Genomic DNA, 27,550 nt, shown 5'->3' on the forward strand with positions numbered 1-27,550 from the left:
ACAGATACCAATGAGACCTGTGAATGATACCAATGAAACCAATGAGATCCTTGATTCATCATCCCTGAATGATGAATGAAAAACATCTTTCTGAATCTGCAAGTAACAATGTATTTGTCCAAAAGTCCTTCAACCACAAGCATATTATTAAAGACATGATAATGCAAAGACCAACTGCAAAAAACACTAGTCCTTTGTACTAATATTTGGAAGTTTAAACTGACTGAACTTCACTAATATTTTTAGCATAGGATTTTAAGATAGTTTTTTTTTCTCTGTTTAAGGATAATTTATGCAGCCTTTTCTCAGGAAATTTTCTAATTCATTTCAAGGGAAGAACTTACTAAGAATTCAGACAGAACTGCAGAAATTTGCTATTACTAAATACAAGAGCTTGCTTTAGGTTTGAGTTAGGTTGGTTATTTCAGTCTATTCTGACAATACTTTTTTAATGATGTAAAAATAGGGGTATTAAGTAAGAGAAATATTTTCTAAACTAAGATATAATTCATCTGTAGGAGGGTATGTGGTGCAATTGCCTAAAGTAACTAGGAAAATAAAACTAACATTCACATTTTTAAGGAAAAGGTACAGCATTGAAGAGGCTTTCAGGGTAGGGCATAACTGCATTACCTGAGCATTCCCCAGGCTCCCAACCTTAGATGCTATCGCGCTGGGGAAACTTGGTGTGCTAGCCCTAAGGAACAGCATGGAGCATAGAGTGGAGTGGAGACACCATGGCTAGGCTCTGTAACCAGGTGGGGACTCGATTGTTCTTGTGCACAAAGCTGCACTTTTTGCCACCCTGAGCCAAAGACCTGTCATGTTTTGACAAATGCTGTACCCTAGTGTACTTTTGCTCATTATAATATCATTATAATACCAAAACACACCTCCATACCAAAAGCTACCCGCCTCCAAGGTGCGACCACCCCTCACCGAGCATGCGCCCTGAATTTCTCGGAGCCTATTACTTTAAACGGAGACGGGAGAACTTTTCACCAATCATAACTAAGATATGCTTGACTAGAGTCACTCAAGCTCCACCTAAAAGATAGAAAATAATATAAATTGGCCTAAGAGAGAGGGGATGTTAGGGAAGATACCACTGTCAGGGGAGATACCATCCCGAGGAAATACAACATCCTTAGGACCTCCTGATTCCTGGAACCAGTCAACGGGCTGAGCCTCTCTTCCTTCCCATTGGGACGCCTTTGGGTGAGATCTGAATACTTGCTTATAAATCTCTATAGAGTCTTTAATCCTTTTAACGCATTTATTTCTAGGCTGCGCACCTGTAACACCTGTAACACCTGTGTATTTTATGCATACTAGGTTGCTTTTGCAGACAGTCACTATCACCGGCAATCCAAAAGAACCTGATTATCTGTTGCTGTAATAAATCATACTTGATTGCATTGTGATAGCTCTCATTAAGTGCAACTAGGGTAAGGGTGGTTATCCGTGATAGTTCAGTGTTCTGAATCCAACCAGACCCCCAGATGGTTAATGCGTTTTTGGTGAATGTCTGAATGGACCTCCAGACCGTTAATGCGTTGATGGTGAATGTCTGACGGGACCCCCAGACGGTTAACGTGTTTTTGGTGAATGTCCGACTGGTTCAGTACTCTGAATCCGACCGGGCCCATAACGGTTAATCAGCTACACCCCTTAACGCGACAGGGTACGACTAATATTTAGAAAATGTATTTATAGCTCTCTGGCTCAATAATGGAGTGGAGACAGGCATACCCAAGAACAACCTGATATTGAAAATGTCACTTTGGCTCATAAGCCATCAACTCAAATAGATCAAAAAGAAGGTAATTTAGTACAAAACAAAGTGATCTTCATACTAAATATAGCTTAAATTGCTAGAATTCACATACTGTACAAAAGTATTACAATATGGTACTGGTTTACCATATACCACCTCAGTAAACAACAGCCTATAAAGATTTTCTTGAATAACTGTATTTGAAGATTAAGTAGCCAGCAAAAGGATCTAAAAATTCACACACAACACTGAAGTTGTTCAGCCCATTAACTATTGAATGGCTAATGCAATCAAAAAATCTTGCCAAGTTACTTAGTGATATATAATAATGGAGGAAAATATTGACAAAAATATTATTGAAGAGACCTAGGCAGTGTGCTTTTTGTGAAAAGTAGATGGCTTCTGAGTTTTGAAAACATATTACAAGAAAATAAATGACTCTAGCTTTTCTTTTTCAATATTTATTATATATGGACATATCTCAATTAGTAGTCTTAATTTAATAAAAATCTCCTATTCTTCCAATGATGTATTCAATTCTACAGCTAAACAATTTGTGAACATTTTGTATGTATGCAGCACTTACTGATAAGCATTAGTTTTACAGAGCACCAGCTAAACAATGTTAATTGCATCATACTAACTCTATTATGGCTGACCAGTTTATTTGGACGTTGGTTTAATTTTATTTTTGCATCATTACTGAAGTCATCAGTTGATCCCAGGGAAGACTTCTTTTTTCTTCACAGTAGCACACTGATTGGAAAACACTTATGTCTGGTGGCAGGGTTCTGCATTAAACCACTTATTTAGATAATTTAAAAAAAAATAGAGCTGCAGCATATTCATGTAAGTAGAGAACATACTGTAGGGACACCAAAACACTACAGCTCATATTTACTGTTCAAATATTGTTCACACTGATAGTGTTTACTACATGGTGGATAGGCTACAGTTGTGAACTTATTTGCATGTTATCCTTTGTGAAAATATGTCTGCATCACAAGACACCATAACCTTACCTGAAATACCAAACTCTTTGTCCTGGTTTCAGTTAGGACAGAGTTAATTTTCCTCCTAGTAGCTGGTAGAATGCTATGTTTTGGCTTAGGATGAGAAGAGTGCTGATAACACCCCGATGTTTTAATTGTTGCAGAGCAGTGCTTACACCAAGCCAAGGACATCTCAGCTTCTTGCTCTGTCCTTCCAATGGGCAGGCTTGGGGTGCAGCAGGAGCTGGGAGGGGACAGACCCAGGACAGCTGACCCAAACTAGCCAAAGGGGGTATTCCGTCCCATTTGACGTCATGCTAAACAATATATAGGGGTGGCTAGCCAGGGGAGGGGGGGCCAGCTGCTCGGGGATAGGCTGGGCATCGGTCAGCGGGTGGTGAGCAATTGCATTGTGCATCACTTGTTTCGTACACATTATTAGTAGTAGTACTATTATCATTATTATTATTATTGTTATTATTATTATTATTTTCCTGTCTTAATAAACTGTCTTTATCTCAACTCACGGGATTCACTTTCCCATTTCTCTCCCCCATGCCAGAGAGGGAGGGGGGAGAGTGTGCGAACAGCTGTGTGGTGTTTAGCTGCCAGCCGGGTTAAACCATGACACTCTTACATGGAATAAGTTTGGTTAGTACCCTGAAAGTGGCAAAACAGGATTTAAATGACAATGTAATGGTAGACAAATATCACAGACAAAAGATTTTAGTTTACAGGTGTTAATATTATGTATTTCTAGAACATTAATTTTGCTTTAATTGTTTAGCGGAAGCATTACTACACTGCATATACTGAAAATAAGGCTGACTTCATCCTTTTGAATCTACAGTGCTATCATTTTTCATCCACTGTAATTTAACTAAATACGGAAAAATTGTAAGTTTTAGATTTGTTTCACTATGTTTAAAAGAGAGACAATACTGCAGTTCATAGACCATATTTTAACTACTCTTTAGAAATCTCAAATTTCTAAGATAAATATGGATACCTTACTTTTACAAGACAATTTCTTTCTAGGGAGTAAAGGAAATAGGGGAACTTTTTAACCCATGCATAAGAGGGTGATTAGTTCACAAGTACTTGCAGCTTTGAATGTAATCAACTGTAATAACAAGATACAAGTTACAAATTTTTTTTTTGTTGAAACCACTTTCGTAATACTGCTATTTAATAACCCTCATAATGGCCGAATTTGGACCCCAACTGAAGTCATTCATCCCACATAAAACAAACATTGCTTTTTCTTCTTAGCTTTGTTTTACAAGCTACATTATTTCCAGATGATGCTTGAGGAGCCTAAGAGTTTCAAGAATTAGATTCTTAAATAGACAGCTGCTTTCTATTTACCATATAAATCAAGGATAAATCAAAGAAGAATCTAAATACTGGACTTCATTTAGCCCATTATAGAGCACAAATTGAAAAGGAAAAGGAAATACAGAAATCTCATCACACAAATGCAAAGTTTAATTCTCATTATTAATACGAGAGAAAGCCTCATTGACATTTGCAGAACTCCAAGCCTCCATGTAACACTAGCTCTGCACAGCAGGTAAATTTAACTAGATTGGTAAGGAGCCAGGAAGAGTCAGCTCTGACTGGGAACTCTCACTGTACCACCAGGCTTGCTACTGCAGACTTACACACATAGTTCACTGCATTCATATTGCCAACATGCATTAATTTCTATACCTCAACTAACAAAGCAACAACAGATTTTGGACGGGAGTTTAGAGGATGGCTCTTCAGATACTTAAAGGACTACACTTAAATTACACTACATTGTTTCTATCACTGACAAAATTCCTCCACCATTGAAGTGCTGTTTAAGTGACAGTCCTGCATATGAATTAAATGAAGATATCAGCACTAAATGGATTATTTTTAGATTTTTTCCTAGCTTGTTTAAGTTTCATCTGGATAGAAAAATGCGCTTAATTTTTATAGCCAAAATTGAGAGGAAAAAAAAAAAGGTAGCCTATGTGGCTAGTAACCACCTTACTGTGGTGGTTTTACCGTGCTGGGCAGCTAAACCCCACAACCGCTCTCTCACTCCCCCTCCTTTAGATGAGGAGGGGGAGAAGTAAAGCAAAGAACAACTCATGGGTTGAGATAAGGATAATTTAATTAAAGGGAAATAATTATAATAATTAAATAAAGACTACCATGAACTAAACAATTTAACTAAGGGGAAATAAAAGGGAAAGGGGAAAAAGGGAGGAAAACAAACAAACAAAATAAATGAAAGCTATATGGAAGTGCAGAGGAAAGAAATTACTCTGTACTTCCCACAAATGAGCGATGATTGACCACGTCCTTGAAGCAAGGCCTCAACGCACGCAGCCGGTGTTCGAGAGGAGGACCGACGTCTTCTCAACGAGAGCCCACCCCTCCCCTCTTCTTCCTGTTTCCACCTTTTATTGCTGAGTGTGACACCACATGGTATGGAATATCCCTTTGATTGGTTTAGGTCAGCTGCCCTAGTGATGTTTCTCTCCTCACTTTTTTGCCCACCCCCTAGGAGGGTTAGAGAAAGGCCCAATGCTGTTCCACTGCTGCTCAGCAGTAGACACAACACTGGTGTGATAACACTGCTGTTCCAGCTACAAGTACAGAGTACGGCACTGTATGGGCTGCTGCCGGGAAAGTTAACATTCCAGCCAGACCCAGTACAATTACCAACCCTATTTTCTGTCAATGTTATTCCATTAGAGCAACAGAAGGCTGTAGGTAAAACCCCCATGGACAGTGGTAGCTATCCTGAGAGAAGAACTCTTAGCAGATGGCAGTGGTGGGTGCTCAGAACCATGACCCCTGCCATGGGTGTTGATTGATTTTGGAAATGTGCTCCAAGGAGCTTTCATTTATCTGCTAAGCCTTCAAGCCCACCACCAGTAAATAAGAGTTTGGGCTCCCACTGCCATAAAAGCTCTTGTCCCTGTGTTGCATTAGATGATGCTGAAATAAATTTAGAAACCTAATTAAAACTATGTAGCCAAATACATACCAAAGACCCAAGTGATGATGCATATCAAACCATTTAAAACTAAAACTGATCCTACAGTTTTTTTGTTTGTTTGTTTTTAATTGAAATAGGGACAGAATTCTGAATCCCTGACATAAGCTCACCATAATTCAAGATTCTTTCTCCCTCGCTCCACATATTTAAGGAGAATCCCTCGTTACCAGCTGCAGCATACCAACTGTCAAAGTGCTCAAAAATCATACACAATCCTATGAAATCCTTGAAAAGCAACAGTTTGGGCAGATGGTAGCTCCAACAACAGGTCTGATGTGCTATTTTCTGAGGGAAGTTAGCATGCCTCTGGGTATGCTGCTACATATATTTGTTGCATCATGATATAACAAATGACATTAGGTTGTAATAAATTTACAAAGAAAAATCACTGATATGTTTACTTAAGTAATTTGTCTTTATGTGAACTGAAAGAAGCAAAACAATTATTTTACTACCAGTTTACTTGTTAGTTAAAATTTTTGTCAAATGTGCTTTCACCGAACGTAAGAAAGCCATGAAATTCACTGAACGTCAGAAAGCCATGAAAAAAAATGAGTGGGTTTTTCCCATTTCTTCAACCCTGGAGATACTTGTGAACAAGGACAATTTGACAGAAGTGTAGTATTTCAAAAGAGGTAATTATTACTATTAAAATAAAGCTCCTGTCCTCCCCTCTAGCTTCTCTTTCCTGCTCCTGAATTGCATCATGTTGACTACAGTTTATCAGGACTTTCCTCTGTAACGGACCAGGAAACTGGTCCAGCCTTAAAATGAAACAACTTACTATTTTCTTTTTTAAAGCCCAGAAAACCTCATCAAGAACAATATAAAAGCCAACTGGGTCAGTTCCTTATCCTAGTCCACGAGAAAAATACCTATTGCTTTGCTGTACACTGAAGACCTGATAGCAGTCCCCAGCAGATACTCACAAGGCCACAAGAAACGTGGTAAGGGAGGCTCCCAGAATACTCTTACCACCATTAAAAATCAGCAGCTCAGGTCAAAAACTTTGCTTTAATGTAAAAAAGAAAACTAAGTACAGCTGAAACACCACTTCTGTTCAAGCCCTCAGAAATTAACATATGCTTATCTCATCTAGAACTCACAAATGGGCAGAGAGGCATGCAAAGGAAGACATGACCGTATGCAACATCTGGAGTAATTCTACATATAATTTAACCTTTGTGACCTGGGTACCATACAAATTCAATTTTGGATTATGAAATGCAAAAAGAAAAATCATTTATACATTACAAAACTTAAAAAAAACGAGAAATGTGTTTTTAAAACATATTTGACAAGTCTGAATGAAACCTGTGAAGAGATTATCACCTACTTGGCAATCCTCCTCTTCGCTGGACACAAACCCAGGCAGAGCAGGCAACATCAGTTTCATCCCTTTCTTAGTTCCACAGGGTGATAGCGGTAGAACTGAGAAATGGAAAAAGAAAATCCTTCTGTCAACAAAGGCTTCATGACTTCAGACACTTCAGTCATCTCAGTTCAGAGGTTCTTCACTGCAAGTTCCTTATGACATTCTTGCACTAACAAATTCAAGCAAACTGAAACAACTATTCTTATAGACAGTATAAACATAGGCTTTCAAGAGCCATAACTGAATGACATCTTGCTGCCACTTTTATTTAGATAACTGACAATGTCTCAGATTGAGCTAGAACATGAACAATTTGGAAAAAAAAAAAAAAAAAGGAAAAAAAAAGCCATGCATAGAAATATACATTCTCTTCTCAAAATACAGGCAATAAACTTCAGCGATTTTATTCTCCCCTAAAACAATCTTTCCAACTGCTGTTTATTTCCTCCCCTCCATCCCTACATCTTAACAGTGTTAAAAGGGAAGAAATTCAGCAAATCATCTAAATCTCTGGGCAGTGCTCCCCCAGCAGTACTCCATAAACCGCATTTCTCAGCTGTCTCCACCTTTAAGGGGATGACTGCATATATAGAGCACCTTGGGTCCTTTCTTATCTACAGTACAGTTTGCAACTAGTATGCAAAAAAAGACCCAAACTTAACGATCCTTGTGGGTCACTTCCAACTCAGGATATTCTATGAACTTATAAAATAGCTTCAAGCACCAAATTCTTCAAGCACTAAATTCACACACACATCAAAATATATACACATATATACACATATGGAAAAATATGTGTGTGTGAACATATATATAGTGCCCTTACATAAGATGTGTATCACTACTCTTTCCTCTGAACAGTGGAGATGGAAATTTGTTTGTCTGGAAAATGTAAGGGTCTCTATACATAAAATCAAGAGCCCCCTGAAACAATAGGCCACATATATTCCAAACACAAGGAGTACAGCTGTAAGTTAGTGTAAAAATTTCAGCTCTATTATCTAGGCATCTGAAGAGGACTGACAATTGGTTGACTAAGACCCCAGGGTGTCTCTGAGGTTAGTTTCATATGACACAGCCTGCAGCAGCAATCCCAGCCTAGGGAGCCCTGTACCCATACACCCAGCCCCAGACACTCACTGCAGCCCCTCAGCACTGCAGGCAGATGCTCAGCTGTGGCACTGCAAATTACGCAGTCATCTCATTGACAACAGCCTCCAAAATGGGGGAGTATGTTACATCCAGATCTGTTCACTGATCTGGTTCACATTCCCAGCACAGATGCAGAAGATGGACCAGTACAGCTTAGATTGCTGCAGAGCTGCCCAAGCTACTGAAGACTATTTTGTGACATGACACAGAATGAGGTAAGCTTGGATGGACAGATAGTTAAAACCATCATGGACACCAAAGCAGCCTCCCTTTGGCTGGGAAGCCCACTAAAACCCCATAGCTTTTTAGGGCAGATCAATGAAGTGCCACAAGACCAAAGGAGGAATTTGAACACAAACCAATGCGATTGCTTAAGCTGGAACCTGTCATGACACTGGGGTTAATCATCTCTGAGAAATGCAGCCCCAAGAACTTTATCAATCAAAGCAATCAGAAATGTTTAATGCATCCAAAATATGCAGTCCTAACAACTGTGCCCCTACATCATGAGCTCCTACTGATCAAGAAGTGGACCCATGGGAAAGGATCATTTACCATATCAAATCCTCTCCAAGGTATTTGAAGTCTCAGGGGCATTCAGTTGTTCATGCTCATGCAGATGAAAGAGCTTTAAACAACTTGTGTATCATCTTACAGGTCAAACAGGCAGGATCTCCTACTCTAAACACAAACTAGGAGGGGGCTCTTGCTGAGATGTTTCAAGTTCTAAAGCTGCTGATAAATTAAAGGTCAGACAGCAACTTCTGGGAGAGAAATCAGAGCCCTAGAATCACAGATGCTGTGAGGAGCTTCATATGAATTAAGGCATCATAAGGCAGCAAGAATATACTTACCTGCTTGAGAAACCTGGGTGTCTCTGAACAACAAAATACCTCCAGTTTGTATGGTACGTGTCAGCAATAACAACTAAAAGATGCAGGTTAAGAAACCTGGATAGCTGAATTTAAGTTACTGAACTACTATATAAAATTTTCTTTTTAGGTACTTCTATGCTAGAGTACTATGATATGTGATGTATCAGACAGGCATGTCCTGGTATATGTCTTAACACTCAAAATGAGACAGTTGTTACATTTTCATCCTCAAAAACCCAGAGTAAATGATCAATCAAAACAACTTTTTTAGACAGTATTTTAGTGAAAGTTCAAATGAGTACAAACCAAAGATACTTTGGTAGTACAAAGATATTCAAGTCCTTGGAAGAAGTCTTCTTTTTCTACCGAAGCTAGAGATTTTCCAGTAGCCATGCAATTAAATTACAGAAATGCTGCCTATTTGTGGGTATTGGCTTAGTAAACTGAAAAGAGCGCTGTATGTATACATGCGTTGAGAACATACCAATTTGACCCATGACTGCGGTACTCTCTCAAAGGCTCACTGGGAATTGTTTTCAACCATTTTAGGTATTTTAACATACTGTGGATGCCAAAGCCCTGTTCTTAAAAATAATGTTTTTAACTGTATGATTTAAATATCCTGAAATATAAGTGGCTTGCTGTGGTGCAATTGCCTGAAGTAACTAGGAAAATAAAACCAACATTCACATTTTAAAGAAAATGTCACCCTATTTCTAACCCTGCCGGTTGAATACAACTGAGCATATTTTATTTTCTTTTGTGTTCACATGAATCCTGAGTGAACTGTGTATGGACAGCTGGAGGATGACGAATCAACAGTTTGGATTAATAATGCTATGCTTTACCCTGACCTTGATGCAATTACAAACCTAAAAGGAAACTTAGCTACTGTGGTTGTGCATGGAGCTGAGGTGTTTCACCATGGCTTCTAACCATGTATTGTCACAGTATAGCACAATCACTGGAACATCTCAAAACAAAAAGGACCTAAACCTCTCTACTTTATTTCTTCATGGAAACAAAATATTTTCAAAAGATGAACGGAGTTGGAACGATTCTTTAAGAATGGCTGAACTTCAAGGCACGTCTGGCCACACAATACAGATCGGCCGACTGAAATTAAGACAGTTTATGCTGATTCTAACAGACCACAAAATTATAGTACTGATTGTACCAAAATAATTGAACCAAATTTTGATTGCTGGTACAGTTTTACTTTCACCAAACATATAATTGTGTGCTGTCTTTGGGGCTACAGAGGCACAGAATTACTATTTGAATTTATGATTAATACAGAAACATCATCAACTGCAAAGGATAAGAAGCCTCTGCCCCCGCAGATACTTGAAAATGAACCGACTCAGCCTCCCGTTGGTCTAACTCCTTCCATCTTCAACACAGGTCCTTACATAATTAAAAATGTGGGACAACGACAAATTCTCTTTAAACCTAGTTGGTCCCTAAAAAGGGTAGAGCTAGTGCTGCACATTAATATCTCCAAAATCAACTCAAAATGTACCACCTTTTTGAGAACTACTTACACCAGCTGGTTAGCATGGTTACATGGATGTTCTCTGAAACAATCTCGGTGCATGCCACAGGATGCAACTGGGTTATTGGGAACAGGATTAGGTATATTAAATAGCATTGATGCTGAGGTCCTAATGAGTAGAATAACTGCTACTACAGATGACCTAAGGAAACTGGAATGACCAATAAAATCATCCTTATTGGCTTTAGGAGCAAATCAATGGCTTCTATCAGATGTTTTACCCCATTGGGAACAAATTGAGGAAAATGATCATCAATTAATTGTAAATGCCCTTGGAAAAACCCAAGGCAATACCTCACTTGCCTTGAGCTGCATCCAAGCGCAGTTATGGATACAGTTTGTAGCAGAAGCTATTATTAGAGAGGGAGAAGGAGGAACTTTGCCCAGTGAAATTTGAAAATTGATTTGGGATAATGCTTCAGAATTTGAAAAGGCGTTTCAAGCATGGTGGCAATTAGTCAACTTTACCTATTATGCAGAAAATGATAAAATTGTTGCCTTTATACTTACCATAAGTAATGCCACCTTATACAATGTATAGCCAATCATTGCATTAGGACTCAATCATAATGAAACTATGCTCCTTAGGATAAAGCATAAAGTATGGGCCCATCAAAAGGGAGGAAAGTGGCAAACAATTGATGTGAATGCATGTATTGTGTGTGAACAGAAAGGCTTCATCTGTGAAAGTAACACGCTGGAAGCCCAAGACATTTGTCTTGACACTGATCAAAATATTTGCCACTTTGAGATACATCCTAATGAAACCCTTGAAACTGTACTTGTATATATTGGGAAAGGTTGTGTTTGCATGAGAACTCATTGTGATTCTATAGTCATAGATAATGCAATGGTAGATACCAGTAATCACTCTAAAGTTTGTGTTTGCAATTTTACCAAAATTCTAGGATGTGATTTTAGATACTCAGCTCCTGTCACTTCTTATCAACTTATTGCGTCTAATTATATTCTGCTTCATGAACTGCTGCCTACTCCTATTGGAATGAACCTTGCCTTGGTGAAGAAATTTCTGGTACATGAGGACTTGAATTGGCTGATGACACAAGTTCGAGAAAATGGACAAAAGACTCTGATTACCGTCCATCATGATGCACAAGAAATACATCGAGTGATGGAAAGAGTAAAGAGAGATGAAAGACACCGTTGGTGGGACACTTTGTTTGGATGGTCATCAGCTGCCACGGGAATCTTCAACAAGATATTTCACCCTGTTCTGTTAATACTCACTGTATTATGCTTTATACTGACAATTAGTTTGTATGTTAAACTTTGATTTATGGTGAAATGTTTAGCATCCCTACACAATGTACATACACTCGATAAACCTCGTCCCGGGAATGTATGTGAAATCCCCGACATATTCCAACTGTCGTGAAGCTTGAGTGACTATAGTCATGGGGTGGATTATGTGGTGCAATTGCCTGAAGTAACTAGGAAAATAAAACTAACATTCACATTTTAAATAAAATGTACAGCATTGAAGAGGCTTTCAGGGTAGGGCATAACTGCATTACCTGAGCGTTCCCTAGGCTTCCAACCTTAGATGCTATTGCGCTGGGGAAACCTGGCGTGCTAGCTCTAAGGAACAGTACGGAGCATAGAGTGGAGTGGAGACACCACGGCTAGGCTCTGTGACCAGGTGGGGACTTGATTGTTCTTGTGCACACCAAGACCAATAAACTGCACTTTTTGCTACCCTGAGCCAAGTACCCGTCATGTTTTGACAAATGCTGTACCCTAGTGTACTTTTGCTCATTATAATATCATTATAATACCAAAACACACCTCCATCCCAAAAGCTACCTGCCTCCAAGGTGCGACCACCCCTCACTGAGTATGCGCCCTGAATTTCTCGGAGCCTATTACTTTAAACGGAGACGGGAGAACTTTTCACCAATCATAACTAAGATATGCTTGACTAGAGTCACTCAAGCTCCACCTAAAAGATAGAAAATAATATAAATTGGCCTAAGAGAGAGGGGATGTTAGGGAAGATACCACCGTCAGGGGAGATACCATCCCGAGGAAATACAACATCCTTAGGACCTCCTGATTCCTGGAACCAGTCGACGGGCTGAGCCTCTCTTCCTTCCCATTGGGACGCCTTTGGGTGAGATTTGAACACTTGGTTATAAATCTCTCTAGAGTCTTTGATCCTTTCAACACGTTAATTTCTAGGCTGCGCACCTGTGACACCTGTATATTTCATGCATGATAGCTTGCTTTTGCAGACAGTCACTATCGCCGGCAATCCAAAGAACCTGTGTACCTGTTGCTGTAATAAATCACACTTGATTGCATTGTTCCTGGCTGTGATAGCTCTCATTAAACGTGACTAGGGCAAGGGTGGTTATATGTTATTGGTGAATCCGTGACTGTGATAGTTCAGTGTTCTGAATCCAACCAGACCCCTAACGGTTAATGCATTATTGGTGAATCCAACCGGACCCCTAACGGTTAATGTGTTGTGAAATGTGTTCATCTGATTCGTGTGAATATGGAACAATGCTAGGGCTGCATGGTATGACGAATGTGACCTTCTGTCTTACATACCCTTGTATAACCACAAGTCTAAGAAAAACAGAGTGGTTAATGTATATAGTTCTTGCATCTTGCAAAGGAATGTTTTAGCAATTTGTGTCAATAGAGAGCTTGAAGGGAAATGTATTTGCAGGCTTTTCCTTGAAGTCTCTGATATCTGGGGGGTTTCAGAATAACTGCTAACTATTATGACTATTGCATGGGACACTATGCAAGTCTCTGATATCTGGCCAGGAGATTAAGGAGACGGGGAGAGCTGAAGAACAACTAAAAGACAAAGCTTGCAGGGGATGCTGCACAAGTCTCTGACATACAGCCAAGTTGGATAAAGGAGAAGGACAAGAGGGAGGAAGACTATGAGCCTTCAGCACGAGAGACCCCCAGAGGGACCACCGGAGACTGATACGCATGCGCCAGTAGGAGGGTTTGGATTCCAGAAACTAATTATAATAACCCTGTTTTTTTTAGAAGTAATAATGAATATGTATCAGCCTAGGAGCATAAAAATCAGCTGCTTGATGTAACTGGGGTGCGTCTTGGTGGAGCAGAGACTCCTGGAGCACCCAGCGCTCTTTGCTTATCTCTATTCCTTTAATAAATTGTAAACTTTGATTGTAACCCTATTTGGGACTTAGCCATTTATTACAGCGTTATTGGTGAATTCTGTGATTGTGATAGTTCAGTACCCTGAATCCGACCGGGCCCATAACGGTTAATCAGCTACACCCCTTAATGCAACACTTGCAAATTGCAAGTTGACAGGGTACAGTAAGTCTCTGAGCTATGAATAGCTGTGGTTTTGTTTTGCCATTTGTAAGTGCATTTTTTTTAAAAAAAGAAGTTTCAGACATGACATTATTCATGCAGGTTCCTGTATTTTGGCATTGGTGGTTACTTAGTTCACACATTTTGAAAAATCTTGCAGATTTAGGAATGCACCACTTCTAATTTGAAGCACCTTCTAAAACACTAAGTTCAGTACTCACATAATCGGGAAGTGAAGAGTCATTCGAATCAAGGGAACCTCTTAAGGACTGCGTGGCTTGCTCCAACACCTTGTTGTGCTTTTTAGACAACAAAAAAAAAATAAACTGGAGAGGAAAAAAAGGAACAAAACACATTAAAATAAATTCACAATAATGGTCTGAGATAATTAGATTATCTAGTCAGAAGAGATGCATTACTGTATACACAAACCTGAACGTGCAGATTTTTAAAATGCAATGTACAATAGTTGTATGTGTGTATATATATATACATAAATAAAAAAAAAACATCTGGAATAAGCAAAACAGAATTTGAGATATTCTAAAAAATAAATTAAGAAGATCCTATGTTTATAGTTAAGTTCTTAAAAGTCAAACTTTAACAGAATGAATGGTATACATACAATTTTAGTTCATAACTTGTATGTATTCATTAAAATCCAATTTCCGAGCACAGTATATCATGCAATATATTTATTTTCCTTAATAATCTTGAATATTTTTCATTTCAATAGCCTAATTGCTTAGCATTGGAAGAATCCAAGTACATGACAGAGGCTTTGATTATTTGGAGGCTGAGATTTTACATGTCACTAGTACATATTCTTTTCAATTTGCTTTTAGCTCAAGTCAAGGAACAGAGCATTATATTAGCTTTATAAACAATCTGTGAAATCAGAGGTCCATATGCTGTGGTGGTTTTACTCAGGTGGGCAGCCGAGCTCCACCACAACCGCTCTCTCACTCCCCCTCTCCTCAAAGAGGAAGGGGGAGAAAATACAACACAGAGAACTCGAGGTTTGAGATGAGAATGATTTAATTAAAGGGAAAGGGAATGGGGAGAAAAAGAAACAAAAGGTGACTCCAGCCCAGACAGACCCAACACATATGCATACAGAGAAATAAAGATTTTTGTTCATGCATTTTGAAAAAAAGGCAATGCCTTTTTTTCTAAATTATATTCATTTGATTAAACTAGCAATCCTAAATCATTAAAAAATTATTTCCAGCTGTGCATGTATTTTTAACTATAAGACATCATAAGATAAAACTGAATATTCAAGACCAAATATGGGTTGTGGTACTTCACAAATACAATACAGGGCAGAGCTCTCCTGCAGTAATCCTACGATTTAAGTTGAGTTTGGGAAAGATGGCAGTTGCATTTATAAAACAATAAGGCTACACAAAAATAAAATCTGTAGAATTAACACCACTGACTGAAATAATGGGGCTTGATGGATTGGTTTGTCAGATGTCAAAAAAACACCACATGTGAAAATAAGAAAACACCTCTGTGCACATGGATGCTCATAGCAGACAGTATCATTTCACATATAACTCAGCTGCAAAGGTGCAAGTGAACTGAAAGAAGCAGAAGCAGTGGACAAAAGACAACAGCTAGTGCTTAGCAGCTTCAAGGAGTCAGATAGTTCTGTAAAACTGCTGGATATCTACAACACTGTTTTCAATTTAGGGATAACCCATAGAGAAAGAAATGCAAGCAGATGAAACTACCTTGTAAATTTGGAAAGGAGAAGGCTACAAGTGGGTTCATCCCGTGACTATCAACAGAGGGTACAATAAAAGCAGCAAAGCACATTGCAGGCAGAAATTCCCACAAAACTATATTCAATCTGAAGTCTGTTTTTCCCCAAAATATATCCAGAGCAGTAGCGGACTCCTTGTTCACCAGATTCAGTTTGACAATAAAGTCAGTTCAATAAATAAAAAAAAAATGGTAAAATACTACTTCAGTGTTATATTCTAGTGTGTATTTCTTGGAACTAGAGAGTAACTTCAGTTCTGAGTGATGTGCTTAGAAAGCTTTTCTGCCTCAAGAAATGATAGTCAGAATTTGAAGTACTCTTTATTTTCAACTGAAAGAATAACATTAATATTGAATCCTTTGCAGCCTTCAGAGTAGATTCTCAGACTATCAGTGCTTGTCCCCTCATTGCAAGCCAAGAGTTTCTGGAAAAGGTTTTTTCAACACTTTTCAGCATTGCAAGGAATTAGTTATGCTTCTCAAGCCCCAATCTTGCATCTTGAGAACAAACTCAATAAATCCCACTATTTTCCAACACCTCTTCAGTCAGATATTTCTTAGAACAGATTAACAGTTTACGTTTGAGGACAACCTTCGCTGCACTTAAGACAACTAGTTGGCCCCTACAAGAGCCCTTGGCTATGTTGTACCATCCTCAAGGTTCAGCCAGAGTATGCCAGTGGGAGAAACAGCCTTGAGACTGCACAGCCAAAAGTGGGGCTGGTAATGCTGGTACCCGACTCTCTTGCTGGGATGGGGATAGTCTCAGCTGGACTGATAGGGCAAGAATCCCGGATGAGATTAGAAAGCAACTCTTCTCTGTGCTGGTTATAAGGCTTGAGAAACAGTCAGAGTTTTTATGATAAGATAACACAATGTATTTGATGTCATGAAAAGTGGAATCCTGTTTTTTCCTTCATGCTGTCCAACAAAGCCTTGACAATTCCTAGGAAAAATGTCAACCTTCCACTAATTCACAGTTATTAGTCAAAAGCACCAATCACCTGTTAAATGGGGAAGAAGCAACACTGAAATAAGAGAGATTAACAGGATTTCCAGGATTTTCCTTTCAGCTACTCTATTCAGACTGAAATTTTTGTTCAAATTAAAATTTGGATTTGCAGACTGGTCCTTTGCCTGAAACCTTTTAGAATCACTGGTATTTTTGAAGGCTCAGATTTCAGAGATACTGCCATCAGCACCATCTAGTGCTGTGGAGACAGAATAATTGGTTAAAACCAACCTGGTGATGCTTACAGGGTGTGCAGCCAGAACAGGTTAAATCTGGTGTCTGCTTAAGATGATACTATCAATTCCACAAAGAGGAAGACGACAGAATTTGGATGAAATATGATTTCCAACAGGTAGCTTTTTTTTTTTCCCCAAAAATAAATAAATCATTTTGGCTCTAAAGGAAATGTAAATAAAACAAAGAATTGGGATCAGATTTTGAAAAGTGTGTTTATTCAATACATCTGAAGAGAAGAATGAACATACATTAGTATTCTGCATGGAACTAGAAAGAACAAATTTATTTTCTTGGGCAGAATGGAGAGAAGTGTGAAAAAAAAGAAGAAAGGATAGAAGAATATTTCTTGATATACTATTTTTGCTTCCTCTTTTCTTTTTTTTTTTTTTAATTAAGTGTAATGCAATTAGAGCAGGTTGCTTGTTTACTGCATAAGCAAGTCCTTTGTAGCTGATTTAATTTAGCTGATTTAATTAAGGGGATAAGCTCTATTATACATTGTCTTTGGCACTGGGGCTTCCCCTTGCAAAGTTTTGCTTTCCTGCCACAGCTCATCACCTTTGCACCTGTGCTGAAACACTTTGTTGTGGGACTGTTGCCCAGAACACCAATATTCAGGTTTTAAAAAAAAAATCAGTTCTCTTTACAAATCAGTTGCCCTTTCCAGAACACAGTCCCTTAGAGGAGTCAAACTGACACAGCAGTATGAGCAGTATGAGGGCAGGGACACATAGGCAGGAACTTTCCATACTGAGAATGAAAACATAGCACAGAACCATGCCCAGAGAACATGAGAAGAAGAGTGAACTGCAAACTCTCAAAGAGCTCTGAAGAAACAGTACAGCTAGACAGAGAAAAAATGAAGGCCAAATACTGTGATTATTCACTGAATTCAGAACTCCAAAGGAAGCAGCACTGCCAAGATGGGTGTAAACTTCACCACCAAGTGCTTCACTTACAATTCCTCTATCTGTAGCTCTGAATATGAACCTTGACAAATATGAACTTAATTTCTGAAGTATCAGAAGTAATTTCATGAAATTTAGCTTATTGAGGTCTTCTATCATAGACAAATGTTGCCTTCTAAAGAAGGTGCTTGGTTTTGATGTAGTCACATCTTCAGTGTCTGCAAGGTTTTAGGTTGTTGTGGTTTTGTTTTTTTTTTATTTATTATTTATTATTATTATTATTATTATTATTATTATTATCATTATCATTATCATTATCATTATTATCATTATTGAGGCATGAATAATGCAATTAAAAAATGGGAATAGATGTTTTATGTTGGGAATTGGCATAATTGTTCGATCTAAGCTTGCTTTAAGCAACCAGGGGTAGGCCTTAGAAATCTCAGGGCCTGCTGTAGCTGAGCAAACCAAGCTGCCAGAGTAACTGTGAGAAGCTCCCACTGCAATGACTCCCACATCACCCAATTAAGGAACTCAGATAATATTGTTATCAGCAGCTGGCCTCAAGGACTAGGTCTACGTGGCCGTTAAGCACAAAGGGGGTTGTTTTCCTAACTTCTAATCAAAAGGGGGGCTCTTTTCTTGCAGGTGGTGTTATTTTCTTAACGGTTTGTCTGAGTGCTTTTGACCAATAATCTTGTGTGAAACACTGTCCACCCCTGTAAAATTCACTATAAAAGTTGGGCGATTCGGGCAATAAAATGGTGAAGCATGATCTGACTCTGCTGGTGTCTGTCGTGCTTTCGGCCGTGCTTCGCAACAAATGGCGCCCGAACAGGCTGAGACCTGAACAGGGCCTGAACAGGACATCGCAGCCGAGCACGGACATCGCAGCGGCGCCGGGGCGAACATCGCAGCGCAGCGGGACATCGGCGCGGCGCGGGAACCAGCGGCGCCGGGACATCGGGGATCAGCGGCGCCGGGCGCCGGGACATCGGCGCGGCGCCGGGGCCAGCGGCGCTGCGACATCACAGCGCTGAGCCTGAGCCCGAGACTGAGACATCGGAGCGGCGCGGGACATCAGAGCGCCGCCGGAACATCGGAGTGGACATCGGAGCGGACATCGGACCGGCGCTGCACCTGACCAGACACCGAGCCGCAAACACTGTACAAAGGACTCACGGTAAGACACGGGGAAAAGAAACCGTGGGGAACGCGGAAAAAGGAATCGCGGAGAGACGCGGAAAAGGGAATCACGGTGGGACGCGGAATCGCGGAGGGACGTGGTAAACGGAGCCGCGGAAAACGCGGGAAATTGAAGTAATCGCGTGAAATTGAAGTAATCGCGGTGCGATGCGGGACATCCGAGATCGAGTTGCTATGGGAGACCAGAGGCGTCAGTGGACAACGGCAGCCGACCCTCACCGTGTGGCGAGTCGGCACAGAGCAGAGGGACGGACATCAGGACCCTGCAGCCTGTCTGACGGAACCATGGAGGCAGCGGCAGCAGCGGCTGTGCTGTTTCGCTCTAGCATTCCTTTTATAAGAGGTTTATCTTGCAATGCAAAAAAGACTATTCGTCCCCAGATCGGTGTTATAACTATGTTTCTGGATAACATTCCGTGGGGTTGCCACATTCTACAGACTATTAATGACGATTTAGCTCTATTGCAGGGCAGGAGTGCAGAGACGCAGATTACACCGCCAAATGACCACCGGCAGGCTTGTTCACAAACAGCTGCTAGGGTTGCAGCTGGCACTGCCTGCAGCCATATAGCAGACGTTACACTCTCTTTCCTAACTAGTAATCATGTGTCTCATCCATTTGTGGTGAATGGTCAGTGGCAAAAAGAAAAGGGGGAGAGTAAGGGGCGACAAAGACAGAAACGGTACCAGGAGGATGCCACTGACACTAACAGCACGGGTAATAGGAGTAGTATAAGTGACACAGGTGCAGGGCGGCGGCGGGTGCTGCCGTGCTGTGGGGCGCTTTGCCTGCTGCTTGCCCTCACCTGACTGTGCACTGCCGCTGACAGTGCTAGAACAAAATGTGAAGACTGCTCAGATGGCAGTGATGAGAGTGCTTGTGTGAAGAAGATGTGTGCTGAATCTGACTTTGTGTGCAACAGTGGTCAGTGTGTGCCAAACAGATGGCAGTGTGATAGGGATCCGGACTGTGAAGGTAGGTCTGACGAAAGTTCTGAGCTGTGTCATATGAGAACATGCTGGGTAAATGAAATCAGCTGTGGTCCTCAGTCAACCCAGTGTATCCCAGTGTCCTGGAAATGTGATGGTGAAAAAGACTGTGACAGAGATCCTGATTGCAAGGATGGAAGTGATGAAATTAACTGCCCTTCTCAGACCTGCAGGCCAGACCAGTTCAGATGTGAAGATGGGAACTGTGTCCATGGGAGTAGGCAGTGCAGTGGTGTGAGAGACTGTCTGGATGGCACTGACGAAGCAAACTGTAACAATGTTATTCAGTGCTCTGGACCTGGCAAATTCAAGTGCAGAAGTGGAGAATGCATAGATATCAATAAAGTGTGTAACCAGCAGAGAGACTGCAAGGACTGGGGTGATGAGCCCCTGAAGGAATGCATCATAAATGAATGTGACTGTCCAGCTGGATTTGAGTTTGTAGACAAGAGAAACTGTGGAGATATTGATGAATGTCAAAACCCTGGTATCTGTAGTCAAATCTGTATCAACCTGAAAGGTGGCTACGAATGTGAATGTAGCCGTGGCTATCAGATGAATTCTGCTACAGGAACCTGGAAAGGGCCATACAGGTATAGAAATACAAATAACACCTGTGATTACAATGACGCTGCTAAGCAGGGTTTAGGGGTTTATAGCACGGAGACAAGGGGTAACAACTACAGTGTTTGGAACAATTGTACAGCTTTGGCCTTACCTCCTGATGTTTTTCTGATTTGTGGTGATAGGGCCTGGCAAGGTATTGCTGCAAATGCTATCAGATGTCCATGTTACTTAGATAAACTCATTGTATTTGCTCCTAGCTTGTTACAGTTGTGTGAGATCACCAGACATAAATGGGCATTGCTTGCACCGGATTGCAATGATAATGTTGAATTGTGTGGGGTTGCAGCTAGAGCGGCATTGGCAATTTTAGTGCCTGGAGTGGCATCTGCGGCCGCACGTAACAACTGCTCGGCTGCGGGGATCGGCTGTGGTGTGGATGCCCCTAGGTGCACCCTGAGCGTTTTGTTCGGAGGGGACTCCACTCTCAGCCGCTCACCGCAGGAGCAAAGATCTCCTGAAACTGCAGACAAACAGTATGTTTTCAGCTGCTGGAGGGATACTAACTGGAGTGTTAATAATTGTATGTGTTATTCTTAAATGTCCAGGTATTTTGTGTTGAAAGTATTTGTGTAAGGGTAAGGTTTTAAAACAAAGTGTTGCAAGTCATTTCACGAGGAACACAATGAGAGACAATACTTGTTTGTTTGCTTATCATTCTAAATTATGTTCTTGTGGTATGATTGAGAGTGAGATGTGCCAGAGGCCTCTGGGTGTGCGATTGTGCTCTGTATGTGTGATTGTGCTGTGTACTGTGTGAATGAGAGCGCGCTTTTGCCACAGTGCAGGTTATTGCCTTAGTGCAGGTTTGCCACAGTGCAGGTTATTGCCTTAGTGCAGGTTATTGCCATAGTGCAGGATTCTGGAATATGGCCCTAGTACAGGTTATTGTTGCCATAGTGCAGGATTCCGGAATATAGCCTTAGTACAGGTTATTGTTGCCACAGTGCAGGATCCCGGGATATAACCATAGGGCAGGCTAAAAGCATAGGAAATTGGTGCCGGCAAAAATCAGAAGAAATGGATTTATTACAGCGCTGTTAGAAAAACGGGGAGTCAATTGTAAGCAACTAGCAGGGCTAGTTGTGATCGGTTGAGCAAAATCAAGTTTCACTAGTATGGAGTCATTGTTTGAAGTAGCCACTTGGAGAAATTTAAGGGAATGTACTGTTTAGACCTTTTCAACTCACAAATTCATTACTTTCCTGAAAGAGCACATGAGAAAGAGTCAATATGGTATCAATCCTTTCAATCAATGGTTCACTGATTTGTTTGAAACAATGCATAGATGGTTACTGGGATTAGTCAAAGGGGGATTAAGGATTCTGTTCATTGTGGTGTCAATCATCATTACACGTAGTATTGTGATAAATGTGGTTAAAGGGTTACTTGCAAAAAGTTATAGGGATTTTGAAGTGGTGCCGGGAACAGGTACCCAGTGGATCACTGCAAAGTGGACTGAAGCAGTTTTAGAATCTGCACACGCTGAAGACGACCATGAAGAGATTCCTGATAATCATTCTGACAATGACGTGGGCTGTGACACCTCAAGGACTGTCAAGAACAGCCTTTGATCACCATCAAGTGATTAGGTTTAAGTGTGTTACTATTAAGTTGTGTTACTTACTATCAAATTGTGTTACCATTAAGTGCTTACAGTAATTGTAGTGTTATTAGGATTAAGTTATATAGTTGTGTTATGTTATGTATTTGACATCTGCTGTAAAACCAAGTACTGCTTGTACAAAAAGAAAACGGGGGAATTGTTGGGAATTGGCATAATTGTTCGATCTAAGCTTGCTTTAAGCAACCAGGGGTAGGCCTTAGAAATCTCAGGGCCTGCTGTAGCTGAGCAAACCAAGCTGCCAGAGTAACTGTGAGAAGCTCCCACTGCAATGACTCCCACATCACCCAATTAAGGAACTCAGATAATATTGTTATCAGCAGCTGGCCTCAAGGACTAGGTCTACGTGGCCGTTAAGCACAAAGGGGGTTGTTTTCCTAACTTCTAATCAAAAGGGGGGCTCTTTTCTTGCAGGTGGTGTTATTTTCTTAACGGTTTGTCTGAGTGCTTTTGACCAATAATCTTGTGTGAAACACTGTCCACCCCTGTAAAATTCACTATAAAAGTTGGGCGATTCGGGCAATAAAATGGTGAAGCATGATCTGACTCTGCTGGTGTCTGTCGTGCTTTCGGCCGTGCTTCGCAACAGTTTTACATAATGTCAAAGTTGATTTCATCCCCACTCTAGGGTACACAGGACTAGTGGCAATTCACAAACAGGTAGAAATTAAGACTGTCTCCCAAATTTCCCTCACATGTCTTAGTCACACTTCTTTTTTTTTTTGCACCACTAAAACCAGGTACGCATATTTTTCAATTTGATCTTTCCAGTCATGTGGTCCTAGAGGGCAGCTTCCACAGATTGACAAGAACATGGAGTTTTCTACCAGAATACTTCTCCTGTTTGTCTTCTTCATCAACTATCAGAGAGGCTATGGAGCTAGACAGCCCTTTGATTGCACCCATTCTAGACAACTTATACTAATGATAAATTATGTTCAGAACAATGAAAATGCATTAGTACCTCAACCCAACTCTCACTCACAGCAGTGCTTATGGACCAATGTTTAGCAAACAAAACAATAGGTTGGAATAATACCTAGATTAAATAATAGCTGGCATCTATTCCGGACCTTCAAATCATACCATGGATGAGCTGAACAACTGAGGATGACTCAAGTCTGAACGACAATCTCAAGTCTTGTACTTCTGATTTTTAGGAATTATGAAAATACTGCTTTCTTAACTCCTATAAAGATAAAACATTCATTTTTAATTTAATCCAAGGCTGAACCTCAACCAATAAAGAAATGATTACAGACTAAACGGTAATGGTTGCTTAAACACAAGTCATTTCATTATGTGTTATTTGTACACACAATAAAATGCAAACCAGAAATATATGAACTTAATGCTTTCAAAAAAGCCAATTCCAAACAGTGCAGGGATCCAAAAAAATGCCAATAATGGGAACTGTTCTGGTTTCAGTTAGAACAGAATTAATTTTCTTCCTAGTAGCTGGTGGAATGCTGTGTTTTGGCTTAGGATGAGAAGAGTGCTGATAACACCCCGATGTTTTAATTGTTGCAGAGCAGTGCTTATACCAAGCCAAGGACATCTCAGCCTTTTGCTCTGTCCTGCCAACAGGCAGGCCGGGAGTGCAGTAAGAGCTGGGAGGGGACAGACCCAGGACAGGTGACCCAAACTAGCCAAAGGGGTATTCCATACCATCTGACGTCATGCTAAACAATATATAGGGGTGGCTAGCCGGGGGGAGGGGGCCGGACTGCTCGGGGTTAGGCTGGGCATCGGTCAGCGGGTGGTGAGCAATTGCATTGTGCATCACTTGTTTGTACATATTATTATTACTTTCCTATTATCACCATTGTAACATTATTATTATTATTGTTATTATTATTTTGTTATTATTATTTTCCTGTCTTATTAAACTGTCTTTATCTCAACTCACGGGCTTCACTTTCCATTTCTCTCCCCCATCCCAGAGAGGGAGGGGGGAGGGTGAGCGAACGGCTGCGTGGTATTTAGCTGCCAGCCGGGTTAAACCACGACAGTCTTTTTGGCGCCCAACGTGGGGCACGAAAGGTTGAGATATCGGAAGATCTGACCACAGTTTGTTAAACTAAAAGTGGTGTAAGTATTAGACATGCTTAATATTCACTTGTCATAATGCTGATTGCTTTAATCTCAACTCTGCTGCGCCTGTTTTCCAAATTGAGTATTATAGTACATTATTTTCCGTATTTGCTCTCTGTCATGTTGTTTATCCTCTCTGGGCCCTGGTTTCAGATCATTATGGTACTGAGTGTTGTAGCAATGGCTTATGAGACGATGAGATATCTGGTCATGACTCTAACTTGGTATTTGTACTCAGTAACATCGTCGACTCTGTATTTTGGAAACTGTATCTTGGAAACTATTAGCAATTATACCTATTGTTTTTTTCCATTAGGGAGTCAATCTGTGGAGGGGAAAGGGGAAGATATTTTTTCTTACTTGATTACTCTCCCTTTCTCCTTCACCACCCCTGTATCCTCCTGGATCACTATGCCTTCCTCCTTCACCACCCTCTTACCCTCCGAGCTTGTTACAATAGCTCTCCAAGATATTGAATATCCTTGGGATACTCAGACCAGCATAGTCTTGTTGTTCTGCCTCCTGAATGCACTTCAGGTTCTGCTTAAAGTTAAACAACTACTTAGGAAGCTCATCCGGAGATCTGCCCGGAGGAAGTATAGTTGTGGGTGGCAGGGAGTATGGGAGGATATGGGCAGGCATCTAGAGCAGTTGGCACCCCCAGTGTTTTGGAAATTCACCCCTGAACAACTGCAAAATCCTCAAAAACTGGCAGAATGCTTGAGAAAAAGGTGTCATGATTCTGGCAGTTCCAAAGTAATACAAATCATTGTAACGTGCTGGGGCCTGGCTCATGCCTATCGAGCTGCCATTGATACTGCTATCAACTTAGTGACAGACCCTGCGGCCACTCCAAGCCCTGTGACAGATCCAACGGCCACTGTGACCCCTACGGTGGACTCTGCAGCCGCTCCAGTCCCAGCTTCTGCAGATGCTCCAATCCCAGCTCCTGCAGCCACTCCTGTTCCAGCTCCTGCAGCCACTCCAGTTCCAGCTCCTGCAGCTGCTCCAGTCCCAGTTCCTGCAGATGCTCCAGTTCCAGCTCCTGCAGCCACTCCAGTTCCAGCTCCTGCAGCCACTCCAGTCCCAGCTCCTGCAGCTGCTCCAGTCCCAGCTCCTGCAGCTGCTCCAGTTCCAGCTCCTGCAGCCGCTCCAGTTCCAGCTCCTGCTGCTACTCCAGTCCCAGCTCCTGCAACTGCTCCAACTCCAGTTCCTGCAGCCACTCCAGCTCCGGTTCCTGCAGCTGCTCCAGCTCCTGCAGCCACTCCAGCTCCTGTGGCTGGGTCAGAGAAAAGAGCTGTAGCAGTGCAAGTTGACCCTGCAGAGGGTATTCCAACCGCTGTGGCAGACCCTGTAACGGGGTCAGAGAAACGAGCTGTAGCAGTGCAAGTCGACCCTGCAGAGGGTATTCCAACCTCTGTGGCAGACCCTGTAACAAGGTCAGAGAAACAAGCTGTAGCAGTGCAAGTTGACCCTGCAGAGAGTATTCCAACCTCTGTGGCAGACCCTGTAACAAGGTCAGAGAAACGAGCAGTAGCAGTGCAAGCTGCCCCTGTAGAGAAGGTGAAAAAATGGTATAGAGATTCTGGTCGTTTAGAACGCAGAGAGTCTTCTGCCAAATCTAGGTATAGAGACGACGGAGACGACGACGACGCTGGGCCATCAAGGGTTCAGGAGGAGGAAGATGAGGATGCCGAAAAATCAACAGTAACTACCCGAAGCCTAAATGAGCGTGAGTTACAAGATGTGCGAAAAGATTTTGGTCGTTGTATAGGTGAGCAGCTTGTCACCTGGCTGCTCCGATGCTGGGACTCTGGAGCCAATTGTGTGGAATTAGATGGCAGGGAAGCCAAGTGACTGGGATCCCTTGCTAGAGACGCAGGCATTGACAAAGCAATTGCAGATGGAGCACAATCTCACAGCCTCTGGAGGCGTCTCCTCTCAGCTGTGAGGGAAAGGTATCCCTTCAAGGAAGAACTTTTATGTCTACCAGGCAAGTGGACCACTATGGAGAAGGGAATCTAGTACCTGAGGGAATTAGCCGTACGGGAAGTGATTTATGAGGATCCAGACCTCAGACAAACATCCAAAGATCCAGATGAAGTCAGGTGTACACGACCCATGTGGCGGATGTTTGTACGGAGTGCACCATCATCATATGCCAGCTCATTGGCAATAATGGCCTGGAAAGAGGATGAGGAACCCACAGTGGATGAAGCGGCTAAACAACTTCGGCAGTACGAAGAAAGTCTCTCTTCTTCCTTACAGGCCTGCGTCTCAGCTGTGGAGAAACTTTATGAAAAGGTTCACCAACTTGAAGAGAGATTATTCTCCTCCGCACCTGTACAAAGCAGTGTCTCAGCTATCAGGGGTAGGCGTTCATCCACACAAGGAAGACGATATGGTGGGTACTCACCCCGTGCCACCCTGTGGTTTTACTTACGAGCCCATGGAGAGGACATGAGAAAATGGGATGGAAAATCTACTGCGACCCTAGAGGCACGGGTACGTGAGTTGCAAAAGAAAACAATCAAGAAAAAGGGATTCTCTGAAAAGTTTGCTGCTCCAACTTCCAGCAGACAGTCCTTCAAACACAGAAACGAAGAAGATTCTGACCAGGATTAGGGGAGCCCTGCCTCCAGCCAGGGGGAGGAAAGGGACAATCGAGTTTATTGGACTGTGTGGATTCGATGGCCTGGCACGTCAGATGCACAGAAGTATAAGGCTTTAGTAGACACTGGTGCACAATGTACTATAATGCCATCGAGATATAAAGGACCAGAGCCCATCTATATTTGTGGAGTGACAGGCGGATCTCAGCAGTTGACTGTATTGGAGGCTGAAGTGAGTCTAACTGGGAATGAGTGGGAAAAGCACCACATTGTGACTGGCCCGGATGCTCCATGTATCCTTGGCATAGACTATCTTAGAAGAGGATATTGCAAGGACCCAAAAGGGTTCCGATGGGCTTTTGGTATAGCTGCCTTAG

General features: G+C 41.4%; 1 protein-coding gene across 1 annotated transcript in view; it reads right to left on the reverse strand.

The window, feature by feature from the left end:
- LOC311426270 (uncharacterized protein) overlaps positions 1 to 27,333 on the reverse strand; it is a 448,189-nt gene extending 420,856 nt beyond the window's left edge. Inside the window, exon 1 of the mRNA XM_084502511.1 lies at positions 27,298 to 27,333. The gene's annotated coding sequence lies outside the window, so the exon portion shown is untranslated. The remainder of the gene's footprint in view (positions 1 to 27,297) is intronic.
- Positions 27,334 to 27,550: the final 217 nt, after the last annotated feature.

Source organism: Aythya ferina, assembly GCF_964211825.1.
Source record: "Aythya ferina genome assembly, chromosome: W".
NCBI lineage: Eukaryota > Metazoa > Chordata > Aves > Anseriformes > Anatidae > Aythya > Aythya ferina.